Raw genomic sequence first — 18316 nt, 5'->3', positions numbered from 1 at the left:
TGTACAGCTAGACCCTTGCGTACTACTACATCTGTTCTCACAACACCTACTTCACCAATCTAAGAAGTGCCTTGAAAGAAACAGGCTGTGTATTTGAATCAGCCACCTGAATACCATCTATGAACCTAACAGTGCAAAAAGGAAACCCTCAGTGACAGTATGTTCCTGTCTATTACGTACTACCTGACATGTATGTACATGAAAATTGTTAAACAATTACAGCATCTACTAAAACACATCCTGGAAGAATTCTTCCTGCAACTCTTTTCCGCTTCTGTTTTCAAATAACCCTTCCAGTTTTGCCAAACTCATAACCCAAAGCAAATTCTCCATGTACTGACAAACGCCCATCAGAACCAAACCTTGCCAACACAGCAAATGCAAAATTCATAAATACCAACATATATAACATAATCAATGTAAGTGCCCAAAAGAGATATTAATTTCCATGGGTCTTGCTCATACACTTTTTCGAATGTGCTATATTACATCAAACGTATCAAATACACATCAGAAGGATGTGTGGGAAACGATCAACCACTATGCATCACGGTGAACTCGCACAGGTAACTCACCACAGGGACAACCCAGCGAAGGTTAGGAGAATACTTTTTCATAAATAATCCACTCCATTTCTTGCTCAGTCCGTATACTCACTGGGGATCTACAAATCATTTTAAAAAAAATGATCCTGGGAACTTAATTCTTAACTGTGGATAAAAAAGTCATAGACTCAGTACCAACATTGTTTCTAAAGCTTACAGTTTTCTTGCTGACTCATCCTGTACATTCATGTTAGCAACTGTTTTCTTTCCAGGGGTTTAATTGCTTAAAATGATTTTATGATACAAGAACAATCATGTCCAGCTTGGATTTTGCTACTTGTCAGCCCTGATTAATGAATTTCAATCAAGTCTAAGAGCCTGTTCATTTTCACCAGTTGTATCAGTTGGTCTAATTAAAGATACTACTTCTTCTACAAACCTTGCCAAACCTTCTACAAACCTTGCTTGTATCAGACTATCGTAGCCACAGTGTCATCACTACGCTCTCAAAATACACAGCAGTTAGATAAACTTATAATTGAAACACTTTTTACTCCCACTTTAACAGAAAATGGAATGGGTGTGGGAGGAAGAGGGAAGTACAATAAATTTTAACTTCAGATTTAGACTCACCATCATGCAAAGGTTGAAAAGCAGTGCCCTCAGGGCCTCATAACAGCAACTAGACTTTACACTGATTTTTCTTCCACGAATTGATGGGGTTCTGTGCCATCTGCATTTATATTTAAGTGGATCGGTCTCACCAACAGTAAAGAGCAAGACTATTTCTTTTGTCACTTAAATCTCCTCTGTGCAGATTCGAAAGGGGGCCTTCTTGCCAAAATATTTCTGTTTAATCTCAAGGTACACTGTGTAATCAGAATGCTTTGAAACATATCATGAAAATGTGTTGAGCTGATGCTGTCATGATGTTCAGTTGTAACCTGTACTATGTTCCTCTAGCATGGTTAATCGGAATGTATGCATTTTCTCAAGCTCAGTTTAATAAAATAAAATATTTAGAAGATTTTATTTATAGACATCATAATAAAGTTTACTTACAACTTTAGGCTAAGGTGTTCTTCTCAAAGCACCTGGTAAAGCCACTCTCTCTGTTGACAGTTTTTGCTTGTTTGCAGGTATGGAAATGAGTTAATACACAACTCTTTCACCTTTGTGGCCTGGAAAGTCAGTATTTCCTTATTGACCTCGCGTATTACTCATATCTGCCTTGTAAGATAGTATCAAAATATCTTTTGATGGAAGAAACTAGTGGATGATACCTGTGAATAAAAACATTTAAAATATTACTTTAGTTTTATTGTTTTGGCAGCTCTCATGCCTTAGAACTTAGGCAAGGTGTAGCTGAAAAAAACATCTCTTTCAGATTAAAAAAAAATCACCCTCTCAAACCATTTTCCCCACAGAAAAATGAAAAAAAAAATCTATAATGGTTTTTAGTTATGCTACTCAAACAAGGGCAATGTTTTATATTTTGTTTGTTCAAAAGAGAAAAGATAAATACTAAAAAAAGATTTCTTAGCATTTAGAACTATGTAGTTTATATTTGCCAGGTGGAGAGAAGAAAGGGAAAAAATAACTGAAAAAAGTGAGCTGAAGATTCATAAAGAAGAGAGAAATGGAAAAACACAGTGATTCTTGTTTAATTACAGTCAAAATTGAATTTCTTTTATGATGAAGAAATTCCCTAAATATTTTACACATTCTGAAAAAGACAGTATTTTCCCCAAAGTAAAGTTCTCTCTTACCATGAACCCTATTTTGCATATTGACAAAAATTAAAAAGATTGTTTTTAAGCCCTCCTAAAAATGTTTCAAAGTAGCTTTTCTACAAATCAAATTACTTAAAGTACAATATATTAGTCTAACAAGTCTAGAAATAGGATAGTTCATCTCACTGGAACGTGTAGATCTCCTTGCTTCAATGGGATTTGACCTGTGTTTTCAAACATGGCAGTTCATAAGACATTCAGTGTTAAATATCATTAAGCCAACATCGAATCCAGGAATTCACATATTTTTAGTCCTCATTTTTACATGATTGAGATTACTGATAGAAAATAAGATGAATAAGCTGACAATGAAAAAGTAATGATTTTTTTACATGTGTGCATATATACAACATTGATAAAAACTACTTAGAGATTTGGATTGTAGTGTTAGCCCCTTGTGAGAAATATTAATGCTCAGAATAGAGATAAGGAAGCCATAAAATGTAAAATAAATGAAATTTGTTCCACAATTACAGAAATATGGATTCATTCAATGGTTAGCATGATGGGTACCATTATCATAAATGTGCCTATACAGAATATTTCTGGAATGATAATTGTGATACATTTACAGTGTCTATTTCCACATCATTTATTCACCAATTCATTACTTCAGAAGGGATTCTTATGGGTTTTCATCAGCTTAAAAAATCCACCACCATTAATTTTAAATAAACTTGCCACAGAAATTCTTCATTCCTACCACTGGAGAGAGAGGAGTGATAGCTTCCTACAGGAGGATGCCACACTAATTAGCAGCTTTTGAAGAGCAATGTAACTAGTGTACAGCTACTATACATCTGCTGTAGAGCTAATGTAATTGATTTCCTAAAAAAAATTATTTGAGGTTTGATTAGAAGTTGATACAGTCCTCTTTTAGGATTGCTTTTTTGGACACAAAGATCCTCAACAACGTTAGATGTTACCCTTTTTGGATCCGACAAGCTTACCAAAGGCAATTGTTCAAAATCATCTCCGGGACAAAGGCAAAATACTGAGCAAAAGTGTATTTTGGGCAATTTCATGTTTTGCTCTCTCTGCCAAGTTCACATTTAACTCTGTCTTCAGTGTGGCCAGAAGCAGCTCTGCAGGCTCTCGTGAGCAAGGGGTTGATGGTTACTATCCACAGATGTCAGCATCCTCACACAGCATGGCTCTAGTTTTCATTCTGTTCCATTTGTTTTGACCAGTGCAAGATTTATGTGCTGGCATCAGCTGTCAAAACAGACTCTTAAGCTAAGAGGCTGCATCATAGCTTAAAGTCAATGTTAAGGAGACTGTCCAGGAGCAAAGCAGTCCAAATCAGGGAAGAGTAAAGGTGCCTTAACATCACCTTAGTGCCTTTTCTCCTCCATGAGGAATGCCGTGCCAAGTGTACCTCAGTCAGAATTCAGGAGCTCACCCATGGTAACTAAGGACAAGAAATACAAACAAAAAGTCACAATAAAATGTTTAAAAATAACTCTAAAACATTCCTAACCATTTCTGGAACACAGCTATACAAAATAGGTTGCAGTGTTACAAAGTTTTTTTGTTGATACTTGCATAATATTCCAAATCTTAGTCACAATACATTTATGTTCATCACTATATTTGATTACTATTTGAAAAATAATGCAACCAAATATAGAGAAAACCTCTTTGTATGGTGTAATGTAATATTTAATCAGTGTAAATTTGGAATTGTTGCAAAGTTAAACTGAGTACGGGCTGTTTACTCTGCTTTCCTTCACATACAGTAGATAGGAACCTACACACTTAGGAAGTCACAACAATACACTTGTAGGCCTACTGACCACTAAACTACAACAGCTTTGTGTCGATGTAACTCAGACTTTCATCAGCATGGAAGTGGTGTAATCCAGTTGTGAATCAGATCAATTCAGAAAATGTTACATTAAGACTTTTTGTATGAACCACGGACATATTTAAGTTAAAGACCATCCAAAGTAAGTAACGAAACTTCAAGGTACACTTGTTAGAGAAATAATTGCCTATTGTCTCTTTATGTCTTTCAGGCAGTTATTATTTCTACTAATTATCATGTAATACTTATATTGCAATGATGTCCAGAAGCCCCAATTCAACTCAAGTTAAAATCCATTGTTCAAGTCATTATCTAAACATTCAATGAGAAAAACTGCTTATGCTGAAGGCCTTTGAATCTCACTCTTAGAAAAGCTGAAACATGAATATAACTAACAATAGTGGTAAGAATGGGGAAAAGCAGCAATAAAACATTGTTACACCGAACAACAACATATACATTGTTCAGACCATTTAAAGTCTTGAAAAGGACAAATATAGATGTGGCTGTTTTACCAACTGTTCTTTCAGTTTAGCTGTATGCTGTTGCAATAGTTACTAACGTCACTGTTCAAATATAAAAATAGAAATTTGAATGAGAGAAGTTTAGGCTTGGTGTCTAATGTGAAACTGTGTATAAAGAATTTGTTTAAACTTTCACTGGGATCACTTGCATAGTCTCACTTGAAAGTGTCTCATTATGTAACTTTATATTTTGTACTTTGTGCACTTAATCTGTAATTATATGGTAACTGGGATACCAGCTCTGGGAATTAATGTTGCTGGGGACTCTGTTGTAGCTGTAATCTAAATACTGTCTTGATATTTATAGCACTTTTAAATCCCTGGGATAATTCTTGGTATTTCTTAATTTGTATAGATAGTTGTATCTTGTCTACGTAAAATGTCTTCAGGAGCTGTGGTCTAGCTATCTATAGCTTCAGTAATCTTTGGCTGGGCTTTTATTTTTGATGGCTAAAACTGTAAGTGAAATAAAATCTTACACTGAACCTAACATTGCAACTACAGTAGATCCTCCATGGGAACAACAGTTGCTATAAATTTCCCACACCCATCTATTATCCAGCTGCATTAATAAATGCATTGGGCAATGTGCAATAAACATTGCCAAAGAACAATTTCACATTAAAAAAAATTATGATAATCTCATGCATAAAGTAGGTGCCTTGAAGAGTTCATGAAAAAGGAGGAGGATATCAGTTACAGACAGGCATTCATATTAATTATGATAAGGATACTTTATTGGGAATTTGACAGGAGTGATCAATTGTTCACATGAGATAAAATATTAGTAACTTCATTAAAGCATCACTGTAGTGCATTATACTGAGAAATTTTAGATCTCTTGGCAGTGCTTTTTACTTTAGAGGCTGAAGTTCTCATACTTGGCCTTAGTCTGAAAGTGACTCATCTGAAGAAAATGGCTTATCTGAGCACAAAAAAAAATTGAGGTGATTTAATGCTTTGGGAAATTATATATATAATTCTTATTTACAGAGGCTGATGGTTATGGTAATTTAGTTTAAAGGTTTGAAACTAGGCATAGATGTAATTCCCAAAGAGATTATATGCTCTGTTAAGGTGGAGACAGGATTCATTGAAAAGTAAAGAATCAATAAACAAATATTTATTATTATCCTAATAGAAGTGTATCCTTACTTTCTGTATCTGAATGGAAACATATTAGATACTCAAATTTACAAATCCCATACATAGACAAGAAGTTTTAAATAAATAATAGTACTGTTAAACATTGTGGACTTACATGTGATCAACAGTCCATCTTGTTGCTAATGATTAAACTATCTTCATCCAAAGCCCCGCAAGAAACTGAATGAAGCGATTAACGATCCTGAACAGGGATTGGAGTCATTTTCAAGGACTGGTAATAGTTTAAACAACTTTTCACTTCTAGATGCATGCTAAAATCAGGGGCAGATTGATACTAACCTGACATAGTGTTTTCCATTGCTGTTTTGTGGCTCATGTAAAATGGCTTTTTTTTTAGCATTTTGTCCATTTCTCAGTAAACATATATTATCATAATAAAACACTATCCCAGCTAAGTTGGTGGTAGTCCCAGTAGAGAAGCCAGAGATTAAATGGGCATGAAAATGAAACTAGCTCTATCCTTAGACATGGTCTCTGCAGAACACAATTAAGGAACATAAGGTGAGCAGCATGTGTAAATCTGACCCGCTGTCATCTTCGTTCTCCGTTTTGTGGCTGAACAGAACTTCAGACTCCAGGACTGTTAAAACAGCATATTGCATACACAATAGGTTATCAAATATCTATGTCAGACAATCAAGGAAATTGAATGCATTTCCATCAATATACCGTTGAGATCTAACACACACCAGTGAGGATCAGTCATATGACCTACAATAAATATGACATGCATTGACTGCTTTTCAGATATGCTTGTACACTACTAGACACTACAGTTAGCAGCATTTTCAGTAACGTCGTATGGATGTATTGAGGGAGTTGAAATACTTAAAGAGAAAATACAACTTTGTATTCCAGGGCTTATGTGAAAGTGTAACTATATATGTAACATTATTGTAAGTGCTGTTATTTGCATCTAAGTTTGATACAACATATCCAAGCAGCATGTTTGGCCGAAGGCTGTTCCCCTCCCCCAGACTGGTTCCTTCTCCCAAATTCCTGGTGACTAGGAGTTACTGGAGCAGAAGGCCCAACGGAGCGACAGCTGCCGGCACTGCTTCCAGTGTAAGACAGCAAACGTCGGGTACGTGATCGATCGTCTCGGCAGTTTTGATATAATACGTGCAATTATTGAATTAGGAAGCTGAGCTGCTTATGCCCAAGGAAACACTTGTCATTCCGGGCTGAATCTGTCTCCACACTGATGCATTCCGTCACACGGAGAACGAGCCGCCCCCTCAACCCGCGGCAGTGACTCCGCCAAAAACACGAGGAAAAAATAGCTGCACCTTCGTCCCCGATAAGGGATCGCTAACTCATGTGTGCTTAGTGGGCGAGAAAGGGCACCGGCGGCCCGGCCCGGCCCAGATGGCGCGGCCTCGCCGCCCGAGCCCGTCGCCTCGGCCCCGGGCTCGCGCGGGGCCCCGCCCGCCCCTTTGCCCTTTGACCCGCGCCCCGCGCCAACGCCCCCCGCCGCCGCCGCCTCGCCCCGTTCCTCCGCGCTGCGCTCCCGCCCCCCGAGCAGCGCCATTGGCTGCGCCGGGCCGTCCCTCACGACGCCCCTTGCTCGGGATTGGCTGTCGCGTCGCCGCCGGCGCTGAGCCCCACACTGTCCCGCGTGGGGGAGGGGAGGCCGGTGGGGCCTGGCGCGGCGGCGGCGCTGCTCCCCACTCGCCGGGGCCAGCGAGGGCGCGAGCGACGCGCCTGTCCGCGGCCCGCTCCCGCGGCGGCCGCCCACGCCCGGCCGCGGCGCCGCCCCGCCCCCCGCTGCAGTGCCTCCTGGGCGGCGGCGGCGCGCGGCGCGGCCCGGCAGCCGCAGGGGCACGCGCAGCGCGCGGGCGTTTCACCGTTTCGCCCCCCGGGGCATTTCCCCGGCCCCCGCCCCCTTCTCAGCTGCCCTCCCGTCTCCCGGGGCTCCCCCTGCCGCCGTCGCCGCCGAGCCGGGAGAAGGCCGGGGAGGGGGGTGAGAGAGGAGGAAGGGGGAAGTGTAAGAAAGGAGGCGGGGAGAGAGGGCGGCGGCGAGGCCGCGGCGCGGGCGGGCAGGTGAGGAGGGCGGTTGGCCGCTCCCCCGCGCCCTCGGCGGGGGGGGAGGCGGGCAGGAAGGCGCCGGGGTGAGGAGCCGTTGGGGCGCAGCGGCGGAGGGCGGCGGGCAGGCGAGGAGGGGCGGCGGCCGGGGCCGGGCCGGGCCGGGGCCCCCAGGGAGGGCGGCTGGCTGCGGGGCGGGGGGCGCTGCGGGCTCGCCGCTGGGCGACGTTGCTGCGGGGCGGTCGCGGCGCCGGGCGGGGCCGGCGCGGCTCGGGGCCGCCCGCGGGGCAGAGCCCGGCGCCGCCGCCGGCAGGGTCCGGGAGAAGCCGGGCCCCGCCGCCGCGCTCCCCCCGTGCACACGCACATCGCACGCTCTGGTCTGCGGACGCCTCCGTCCTCGTCGAAAGCTGTTGCATCTTTTTTCCCTCTCTTTCCTTCCCCCTCTCGCCCCCCTCTCCCTTCTACGAGAAGAAAACTTGATTGGATTTAATATATTTCCGTGGGATCGGAAGGAACTCCTGCCTGCTGCATCTGGTTTAGACACCCGACAGATAAGGTAAATTAAAGGGAGAAGGTTTGGGGAGTAGCAGCAGCAACAACAACAGCAAAATCCTTCCTCTGTTGAAGGGGGTGGGGAGAAAGGAAGGAGTTCACGCTTCATTTTGATATCCTGTTTTTGGCCTTTATTTTCTGATCGGCTCGTGTTCTCCGCATTCCATAGTCCGACTGTCCTTTGTGTTCCCCCCCGTCTCTCGCTAAAATGCTGTTTGCATGGACGTAGCCGCTGGTTTCATGGAGGCTGAGGAAACAATCTGGGGAGACCGAAAGTTTTTAAGCTCCTCAGACACAGAAGTTTCTTTGTTCAGTGGAAGAAGGTACTGAGCTGAAACTGCCCGATTCCGTGTCTGTGCTTCTTCAGCTCCTTCCCCTTGAAAACAGTTGCTAACCCTGAAAGTATAATTATCAGGAAATAAAAGAGATTATCTCCTTTAGGACTTTCTCATTTAATTGAAAGGTCCTGGTGTTTGGAGCTCCCTGTATTTGCCGTTTCTTGTTTGTCTTTAACATTGTTTTCTGGAATATCAGTGTGTAGCCCGCCTTCTTAAAAGTAACTGTTAAACAACTTTTATAAAAATTTGTCCTCGTAGTCCTTTGTAAATACTGTCGCAGTTTTTCTCCTCGACTGCTGCCGCCACCTCTCTCCCTCCCCTCCGCCCCTTCTCTCTCCCCTCAAGATGACGAGTTTGGCTGCATAGTTTTCAACTTGTATAGGAGAGGTCTGCATTGCATTTTGATCCTTGCACAAGTTCCTCTCGAGAGCCTCCATTGAAAAAAGAACCCCCCCCCTTTCCTCCCCCCCCTCCCCCCCCCCCCCCCCCCCCCCCGAGCAACTAGTTGTCTGGCATCTTAAAAGTGCTGTTCAGCCTCTGGGTTAATATAGCCTTGTTTGGTTTTGGTGAGCACTTTCTCCTTTATCATTTTTTAAAAGGCTCCTGTCTGAAGCTGTTGGAGGGTAAACTAAATGCGTAGTTCTGGTGGAAGGTTTTTGTAGTGCTGGTGATTACTGCTTGTTATGTCAAATAGTTGCATTTAGTGAAAGCAATATTGCTCACCACGGATTGATTTCACATGCCTCCAAGAGGTAATTATTGGTTAGTTTCTTCATGGAGGCAAGGAATTTCTTGTCCTGTGAATGTTTAGAACGAGCTATAAGCCATAGCTCTGTACTAGCTTATTTTTCTAAATCATTATTGCTGTTTGACAAACTCAAAAGCAGTGTGTTTGTCAGACAGGATGCGCATTCTTCAGTCTCAAGTATCTGAGATGGATGTGGTGGTATTTACGAGAACTGGACAAAGTAATTTCTATGCAAACATTTTAAAACTATGATATTTGTAGTCCTTCAGCAGCACCAAGTAGTCTAGTGTATAAGAAAACATTATTAATCCTACTCAGGCTGTTTCATTAAATGATATAGTGCAAGGAAAAATGTTAAATTTTAACTGACCTGAAGTGGCTTCTATTGCTTGTAACAAGTGATTTGGTTTGCAATTTATAGACTTACCTTTCTAGGCAGCAGTAAAGGTTATTCTTAGGCGTCTGAAAGGGCTGAACAAAATAAATGGCAGTGAACTTCAGTTTCCTTATATGGCTGATGCTTGGCAGAAAAGCAATGAAGTCTAAATAGAGTAATCCTTTTACAAAGAACGATCACTTTCCAAAGCAGTGTTTCAGCCCCAATAATGACTTGAGATTGGGGGGGGAGGGGGAGGGGGAGGGCAGGGGGGGAGGAATTGTAGCAGTGCATGACAAATTTAGTTGTAAGCCCCTATGTTCTTAATAGATGCAATTTTGTTTCTTTTCAGACCTTTTGTGTTTCTCATGATGCACTTGATATTTTTCAATGCCATGCTGAAGAATAGATCCTTGTAGTGGAGCCACAACTTTTTACACTAGTGTTTTGTCACCATGGTAGCTATGGATAAGGCCCTTTTTAATGATGAAAGTGTAATTCACTACTGCTTACAGCTAATGGTTATATCATAGAATGCCATTCATGTCATTAACATAGTTTAGTAGTAATGAAGGACTGTATTCTTTCTCAAGACCAACTGTGTCTCAGCTAAAAATTAGGTTGACATTGATATTCATTTTATGAATAAAATGATTTAGATATACACATGGCAGCTCATGTTCTTTGAAACGGCACTTTCATAGGTATGTGTTGGTGGCTTGGGGAATCATTCTTCTTACTGGGCTGTTCCTGGCTCATGAATTAAATTAAGTTCATGTAGACATTGGTAACTTTAAGTAGGTACGCGTACAGTCAAAGAGTTAGAAATTACATACATGGCATGCTATCATGAGGACCACAGTATATTTTTTTCAGCAATTTTAGTGAAAATATGAATAGATTTGTCTTGTTAATAAATGGGCAAGTTGATAGTTTATAGTATAAATGTAGTGCTCTGTAAGATACGCATTTCAACATTGTGTTCATACAGAATAGGTTGGGGGGCTCTGTTGAGGAAGTATTACTCATTGAAAGTTGTCTAGTGTCTTCAGCTGTGGTGGCATAAGAAAACAAGTTTATGATTCGTCTTCACTGGAATTCATTTAGAGTCTGTACCCCTAGGTGTAAAGAACCATAGTTGAAACATCTAAATTAAGGGAAGGGATGTGTGTATGTGTATATATAAAAAATGCACATATTATAAATATGCATGTAAATATGCATATTATATATAAACATCATATATGTAATACATATGTTTATTAAAGTTACCATGTTAGCAGTAGATTTAAGAAATAAAAGGGTATGACAGCAGAATTCTTTAACTCAGCTTTCCCATAGGAGTATAATGGATTATTGGCTGACTGCTTTGTTTTTTTGTCCTTCCTGCTCCCAAACAAAAAGGAAGATCTTCCAGGGAAAATGTTATATAAAGATAAAGCGTTTGATATTTCTTCTTAACAATATATTCTCCCTATGGAATAACCTGACCCACTAAAGGAGGGTCTGACACTTACTCCACGTAGTGGAATTACAAACCTAAACTTTTCTGAAAGAGTGACTAGTTGACTTGAGGAAAAAGCTACTCAGACTGATATGAAAATAGTAGATTATATCCCTATGTGAGCATGCAAATGTTGATTATGACAGCTGATGTAGGTAGTTATACATGAACTATTTGCAAAATAAAGATTTGGATCTATAACTGTCAGCTTTCAAGTAAGTAAAGCAACTTGTCAGACAACTCCCCTTTTCATGTCAGAAGGAAAACATTGAACATGAGTAACATATATCACTTTCTTTAGTAAAAAGCCTATAAATTACTATTTTATGTTTTTTAGTTTTAAAATTTAAAATGTGCAATATTTGCAGTAACCCATTAAATTACTAGCTTAGTGTCTTTGGAGCATCTTATGAAGTCCAGTGCACACTTGTGAGGTATGGATTACTTTTTCTACAACTTCCAAAATTTTAACTGTTTTTGAGAGATTTGCTTAATGCTTTGAATGCGTAGGGGATATCTCTTTGCATGTACTGTAGGGAACTTGTGAACAGTTCCATGGCTCGTCACATGGCAGACTCTGGTCCAGTTTTGGACAAGGAGTATGGGGTTTTTTGACTTGTCAGAGCTTCAAACATAAAATGGTTTCCCACAGTCCTTACAGTTCTTGTCTCTTGGGGATCAGCTGCAGTATGTTGCTGCAATTTCCAACTGTGAAGGTGGCATGCAGAAACCACTGTGTCAGCACAGCTGGCACACGGATGAGGAGATATCAGCAAAAATTAGTGGGCCTCAACAATATTGCCTAGTGTACTTCAGTAACGACTGATAAACCTAGAGCTGTTCTATGCAGCTTTTTAAGATTATAAGTGTGACCCAAAAATTAACATGAATGCTTTAATGACAAGATGGGTGGAGTTTTTTGTTTGTAAGATTTTTGGCTGTAAAACAATTGCTTATTTAAGTAATCTTCACTTACAATTAGGAATACAGTGTTCATGTACTGTGAGTAAAAGGCTTTAAATATAAAGTTTTGAGAGTGAGGATGTTGATTTAGGAGAAGGCATGTAAACAGCATGTTCTGCCTGCATAAGAAAAATGGGAAAAGTGAGTATTACTGTGTTGAAATTGGTAGTATTTTTATTACATAATAATCTTGTGATAATTTGGCTTTTTGTGTTGTTCTTGATCAGTAGTAGTACTTGGTCTTTATAAGATACTGTTTTTTTGATGCTTACATTTATGTATAGATGTTCAACCTGTTTAGTTTCATCTGTGCTTCCCCTGAGGGTGATACAGAAGCATGGTGTTCCAACACTAAATTGCCCCTTCCACCTTTAAAAAATGCATCAGGATTTTGCCTAATTGTAAGATAAAGTTAAGCAGATCTTTTAGTTTGGCTTCGTCTTGACCAAATGGAAGCTTGCTTACGTTGGAGAATGTCAGCATTGTTACAGGCTTCGCTTGGGTAGCTTAAATTGAAAAGTAGATTACTGCTTTCTATATCTGAAGCTAATTTGTAGACACCTGATACTAAATCATTATACATAGGAACAAAGAGTGATGATTAAGCAGAGGCTTGAGGACAATGTGAACTATCTCTGCTGCTGTGGCTGTCCTTGGGGTTGTAATACCATGAGAAGGTACCGTGCCTCTGGAGCTTCTTGTGTTTAATGACTGAATCTTGTCAGATAAGATAGTGTATACTCTCCTTTCCACTTCATCCATTTCAGTAGCTAATGAATGGTTTGGCCTTACTCTTCCATCGCATTTTTTAGCATGGCCAAGGGCCAAGAAAATGTTAGGTAACAACACTTGTGCACAACCTTTGTTGTACACAACTTTATTGATTAAGGAGAGAGGAGGAACGTTTTGTGCTGTCCTTCCTTCTGTATCTATGCAATGATTAGACACAGTCTAGACCTTAAAGATTACTTGTGATAGTAAGGAGAACTTGTTTCTCTGTAAAAGCAGAGCTACCAAAGGGAAGGTAAGTGATTCCAAAGTGCACAACTTTCTTTTCATAGTTTCTAAACTCTTAAATATCCAGTATTGTACACCCTTGCATCTTCTGTGAATAAAACTAGTTTCTTGAACTTTTATGTTTCACGTTGCTGTACAAATGAATCCTGCAAGTGTAAAGCTGTATTGTATATGCATAGGAAAGCAACTGCTAAAAGCAAATGTTCTTTCTGATTCTCTTATCTAGATGTATATTGTGAGTATAGTACTTGGAAGAAACTGGAAGAAATTGTAGATCAGTATCCTCAGGCTGGTTAGTTCAGAATCCGCAAGGTGTGTGAGCTCCCTTTCCAAACAAAAAGCCTTCTAAGCACACTGAAATCTCCAAGCTGGTGTAGAGCAATAAGTACAGTCCTGTGCCTCTTGTCTTGTAGCCCCTGTCATGAAGATGGCTGGGGTGGAATGAACAGAAATGAGTATGTGGTACAAAAAGTTAATGATCTATCTATTCTGGGTTATCCCACAGTCCCAGTGGAAAACTGCATTTCTTTTCTAGAAACAGATGGGTGGGTAACGCTTGTTTCAAGTGTTGAGCTTTGTGTTCTCTTCAAGTTATAATTGCACTTCAGAAGTAGATGCTTGGCTTATAGTTGTCTTCCTGTGAGCTGTTAGTGCCCAGTGATTACTGCTTGTGCCACTTACCTAGTTCTAGCTTTAGGAGGAACTCTTAAGAGGCTTGAATTCTCAATGAAAGCTGCAGGTGCTTGAAATGAAAAATTTCTTAGGTGACTCTAATTTGGAATGGGTAGTATCTCTCCTCTCAAGTGGCCAGGGTCTTATTATTGGTGGGATAAGCTCCAATATTAATAACTGAATTCAAAGTATTTGAAGCTCTGTTAGTTTGCTAAAGGTAGCTGCAGAAGGATGTGTGAAAAACAGTCTCTTTCGTGGTTTCTGAAGTATTGTGCTTTGAATTTTACTACTGCCTTTGGAACCTTCTAATCAATTTTTTTACTCTAGTTGGCATGGGAAGTTCCTGTAGCAGCTGTACAGAGGTCTGGCTCTTCCCAGACAGTTCTGGAAGAAAAGTTTTGTGTTCTTCAGTAGTCCTCTGTCTCATAATGTGGAGTCTAATACAGTTGCAGAAGTATTTTTTTCAGTTTCCCTGGCTCTCCTTGTGTTTGGAGTCTTTCAATACATATCTTTAATTCTTCTGGCCCTGCTTTTCTTATCAACAGCTGTTAAGAGCTTATGTTCTGTGTCTATAATCAGCATTGTTCAGTTTCTTTTTTTTCTTGATGCTTTGATGCTTCTGCTTGATACTTTAGAATTCACTTATTTTTCAGGAAGACTTCAACTTCTGAAGCCTCCTAAGAAGGAAAGGAGAAGGATGTAGATGCTTTAAGCTACATCAGTACATCTGAGTAATATCTGAAATGCAGTGCCAGATGCTTGTGAATGTCAGTCACAGGTTCAGCAAACATCAGAAGATTTTTGCCCTGCATGTCATTCTGAGAGTATGGATAATGGAGAGTTTCCAGACTCTTCTGGAAGACATTTGGTAGGCTGCTAAGAAACGTTTTAAGAGCTGCGTTTTTTTTTTCCCTTCCCACATGTGACTGGAGCCTTCTTGGAATTAATCTTCTTGAAGAAAGAAGTGATAGCTTAGAAGATGAACCCTATTATCAGCAACTTAGTCAAATTACCGCAGGTCTTCTGTCTTCACTTACAGATAAGCCGGAAGATAAGGATGGAGTTTTGTATCTGAAACAGGATATCAGGGAACTCTTAAATTTAAATAATGATGCTAATGTAAATTATAAATGTCTTTTTCCTCTGTGGAAATATTATGCTTAATATTCTGCATGTGCTCATGCATGCCTGTGGTTAAAACAAGCAAAAAGCTTGGCTGTGTAAGTATTTACAGGATTGAGGCCTGTATTTTCAGTGAAAGTGAACTGGAAAGTATGCCAGCATAGCAATTTAAGTCTTTCATGTGAAAAATGCTTATGCTACCGTGTATAACATGCAAGTGTTGAATTTACTTTATTGCTTCCACTTTGGCCTACTAGATAGGTGTTCTTGAATGAGGGGATGGGTGTGTAGACAGCCTTCTATCTGCATTGATAGTCTGCTGCTGCTACGTTTGTTTGCTGTGGCAAATTTGCCTGTGGTGGTCCAGAATGTCAGTGTGGTAGGTAGCTCCTTTTGGGAGAAAGTACTCATTTTGGGTTACTTTTGGTCACATAATCATATATGATGTTAACCCTGGAGTTGCAGGTCATTTAAATCCTGAGGTGCTCTATAATTGTGTGTGTGCGCTTTTTTTTTTTCCTTTTTTCCTCGGGAGTAGAATCTTCACTGAGGGAGAAAATTCAAAAGTTCACTCATCTCTGTGTAGCTGTCCAGGCTTTATACCATTTATTTCAGTTGTGCTTTGATCAACTTGTGTAGGATGTTTTATTCTAAATAGTGGACAATATTCATGAGTGATTCAGTAGATCTCCTTTTGGGGAAGAACTGGAAGAGGAGGAAATGAGGTAAAGAATACCAAATGAGAGTATTTGGAGAAAAACTGGAATTTTTCTTGAAGGTCACTTTTATTGATTCACATACAGATATTTCAAAAGCTGTTTAAAAACAAAATAAAATTAATTAAAAAACCCAGCGCTCAGTAAAAGGCAAAAAAGATGTTTAAACCTGTAAGTTACCCTTCTCCCTGGGAATGTGACAGGAAGGGGAAAATCAACTGGAACTCTGAATATGGCAAACCATCTGACTTTAATTCTGATATATCAACATTCCTGATCTTTTCTGGGAGAAAGAAAGAAACTCATGGACATTTACTATTTTACTGCAGTATTATTTAACTATAATGCCTTTTTTTTTTTCTTGATAACTACTTTTCTGAATGGTATTTGGTAGGGAAGGGAGTTTTTTGTGGCTATTAAAGTCTTGCTCTTCCAGTGCATTATTCCTAATTAAGATTTTCGTGCTTTGGATCTAGTAAGAGAAGTCTAATCTAAAGAAATAAAAATGTAAACAATACAAATATTAGAAAAGCAAGATAGACTGAAAATACAGACTTAGGCAAGAGTAACTCTCTCTTCCGTTTGTATTTATCTGAGTGAGATCCTCTACCTTTCAAGGAACACTTATTTTGTCTTGCTTTACTGAAGCGTAGCAGAAGTGCTGAGAGTCATACCATTCCTGGGTGCTTTCTGCAGTGCTGCTCTGGCTAGAGAAAGACAATGAAGCAGGCAAGCTTTTCTGTAGGATTCTCCTGCTTAGTACTAATAAAAGGGAAGAAAAGAGAGGTATTGCCAGGATTTCAAAATTCCTTTAGTCTTTCATGAAACTGAATTGGTTTTGCAATAGCAGTCAGTGACACCTCAAGGGAAAGATTATGGCCCTGTTGGTGAAGCAGGTTAAAAGAAAGTTACATGATAGAAGAAAAATGCATCTTTAATCACTTCTTTTTTCTAGTCCCTTTCTTACTTCTCCCCTCCCTCTCCATAAAATAACTGTTCAAGAACCAACAAATACTGTTACTTAGATTAAAAACAAAAAACATGGCCACTCTTTCTTTCCTCTGTCCCAAATGGAGAGAGTCCTTGCTTGTTTTCATTGAATTCAAATCTATATTGGCTCATCCTAGATTCATAGATCACCCATCATGCCATTTATGTTAAATCTTGATGAATTTTTAAATTTTGACTTCTAAATATGAAATATCAAGGAATAACCTTCACTCAGAATCGAAATGTTACTCATTTTCCCCCATACTTGTGTTAATTTGTTTTTAATCTTTCAAAAGTCTGAAAGGAACTACCCACTGGGCAATTAAATTTTTTTTTAGATCAGAGTTATAGAATTTTCTTAAATTTTCTTCTTTCATACATTGTGCTGTTCAGTTTCCTTATCCTGAGAAAAGGAGGCTGACATGTTAATAGCAAATCAGTACGACACTGTGCCACTTCTTACTTCAGTGGTGTCAAAGTCATATTGAAACTTTGTTCTCCTGCTAGAAAGCACAGGATGTCAGGAAGTAACACTTTAAGCTGAGTTATTATTAAATCAACTTTGAATTCAGTTTTTGATCCTATAATTTCCAGAGTGATAGGAAGGAAGAATCTGTCAGGTGAAAAACTCATTTTGATTTTTGATAGTGAGATCTTATCTATGTTAATAGCAGTACTTTAAGAGAAACTGTACTTCAGTGTAATTGTCTAAATTCCAAATAATTCTTTTTTTTTTTTTTTTCATGTAAGCAGTGGCTATCCTTCTTCGCTATCTGAAGAGGCAAAAATCCTTTGGAAACCATTCAAGAATATCCCTCTGTTAATTTTGTAGTAACAGTTGCTTATTTGATCTCCAAAATGCCTGATGTAGTGAAATGAAAATAACATAAGAGCTGCTCTTCTTTTTTTAATCACAATATTCTGTTAGTTCAGACACAAAACTAGTGAAGAGAAAAATAATCTAGTGTCAAAAGTATTAGCTTGAATGCTTGCTTTCTGTGTTGAGGGTGAAGGGAGATTATAGGTTGGCAAAACTCAAATGTGCACTGTGAGTGAAGCTGAGTAAATGGAGGACAAGAAAAATGGGAGTAAGTGCTCAGCCACATGTGATACGTGGAGGGTCTGTGGCTGGATGATTGGGATGGATCAGGATTTATATATTAGTTGTAAAATGAATGTAGAAAAAACAATAAATCAAGGTACAGTTCAGGGATTCTTTTATTTGTCCAAGATGATGACTTTTAAAAAAAACCTGCTGAGAATATTATTAAGCTCATATGTGTTATAATTATTGTATAAATTAGATGGAGAATCTTCTCTAATGTGAAAATACACTTGGAATCATGAAAATAATATTTTTTAAACTTATGCTCTTTATAGAAATAGACAGTGGTTGCTTTCCTTATTGCAGTAGTGACGAAGGTGTGTTAAAGGAAGCTGTCTTTTAAGTTGCAGTG

The 18316-nt window shown here is 39.6% G+C and overlaps 1 protein-coding gene and 1 long non-coding RNA gene across 12 annotated transcripts in view; one reads left to right on the top strand and one right to left on the bottom strand.

Annotated features, from left to right (window-relative positions):
• Window positions 1-2132: 2132 nt before the first annotated feature.
• Window positions 2133-7167, bottom strand: LOC135324733 (uncharacterized). Its single transcript, XR_010386016.1, has 3 exons — window positions 6116-7167; window positions 5931-6017; window positions 2133-3749 (listed from the first exon to the last, which is right to left on the bottom strand). It is a non-coding gene; the product is annotated as an uncharacterized LOC135324733 (long non-coding RNA).
• A 449-nt stretch (window positions 7168-7616) lies between these two features.
• The window catches only part of LOC112987094 (erbin), a 114334-nt gene continuing 103634 nt past the window's right edge, over window positions 7617-18316 (top strand). For 2 of the 11 annotated variants that reach the window (XM_064501771.1, XM_064501776.1), the window contains exon 1: window positions 8078-8417. The gene's annotated coding sequence lies outside the window, so the exon portion shown is untranslated. Of the gene's footprint in view, window positions 7948-8074; window positions 8418-18316 lie in introns of those variants that run through there. The other 9 variants (XM_064501769.1, XM_064501770.1, XM_064501772.1 and 6 more) reach the window with 9 other exon arrangements.

This window comes from Dromaius novaehollandiae, chromosome Z (assembly GCF_036370855.1).
Source record: "Dromaius novaehollandiae isolate bDroNov1 chromosome Z, bDroNov1.hap1, whole genome shotgun sequence".
Lineage (NCBI taxonomy): Eukaryota > Metazoa > Chordata > Aves > Casuariiformes > Dromaiidae > Dromaius > Dromaius novaehollandiae.
The sequence above is the reverse complement of the archived record's forward strand: the minus strand, read 5'-3'. Positions and strand labels throughout refer to the sequence as shown.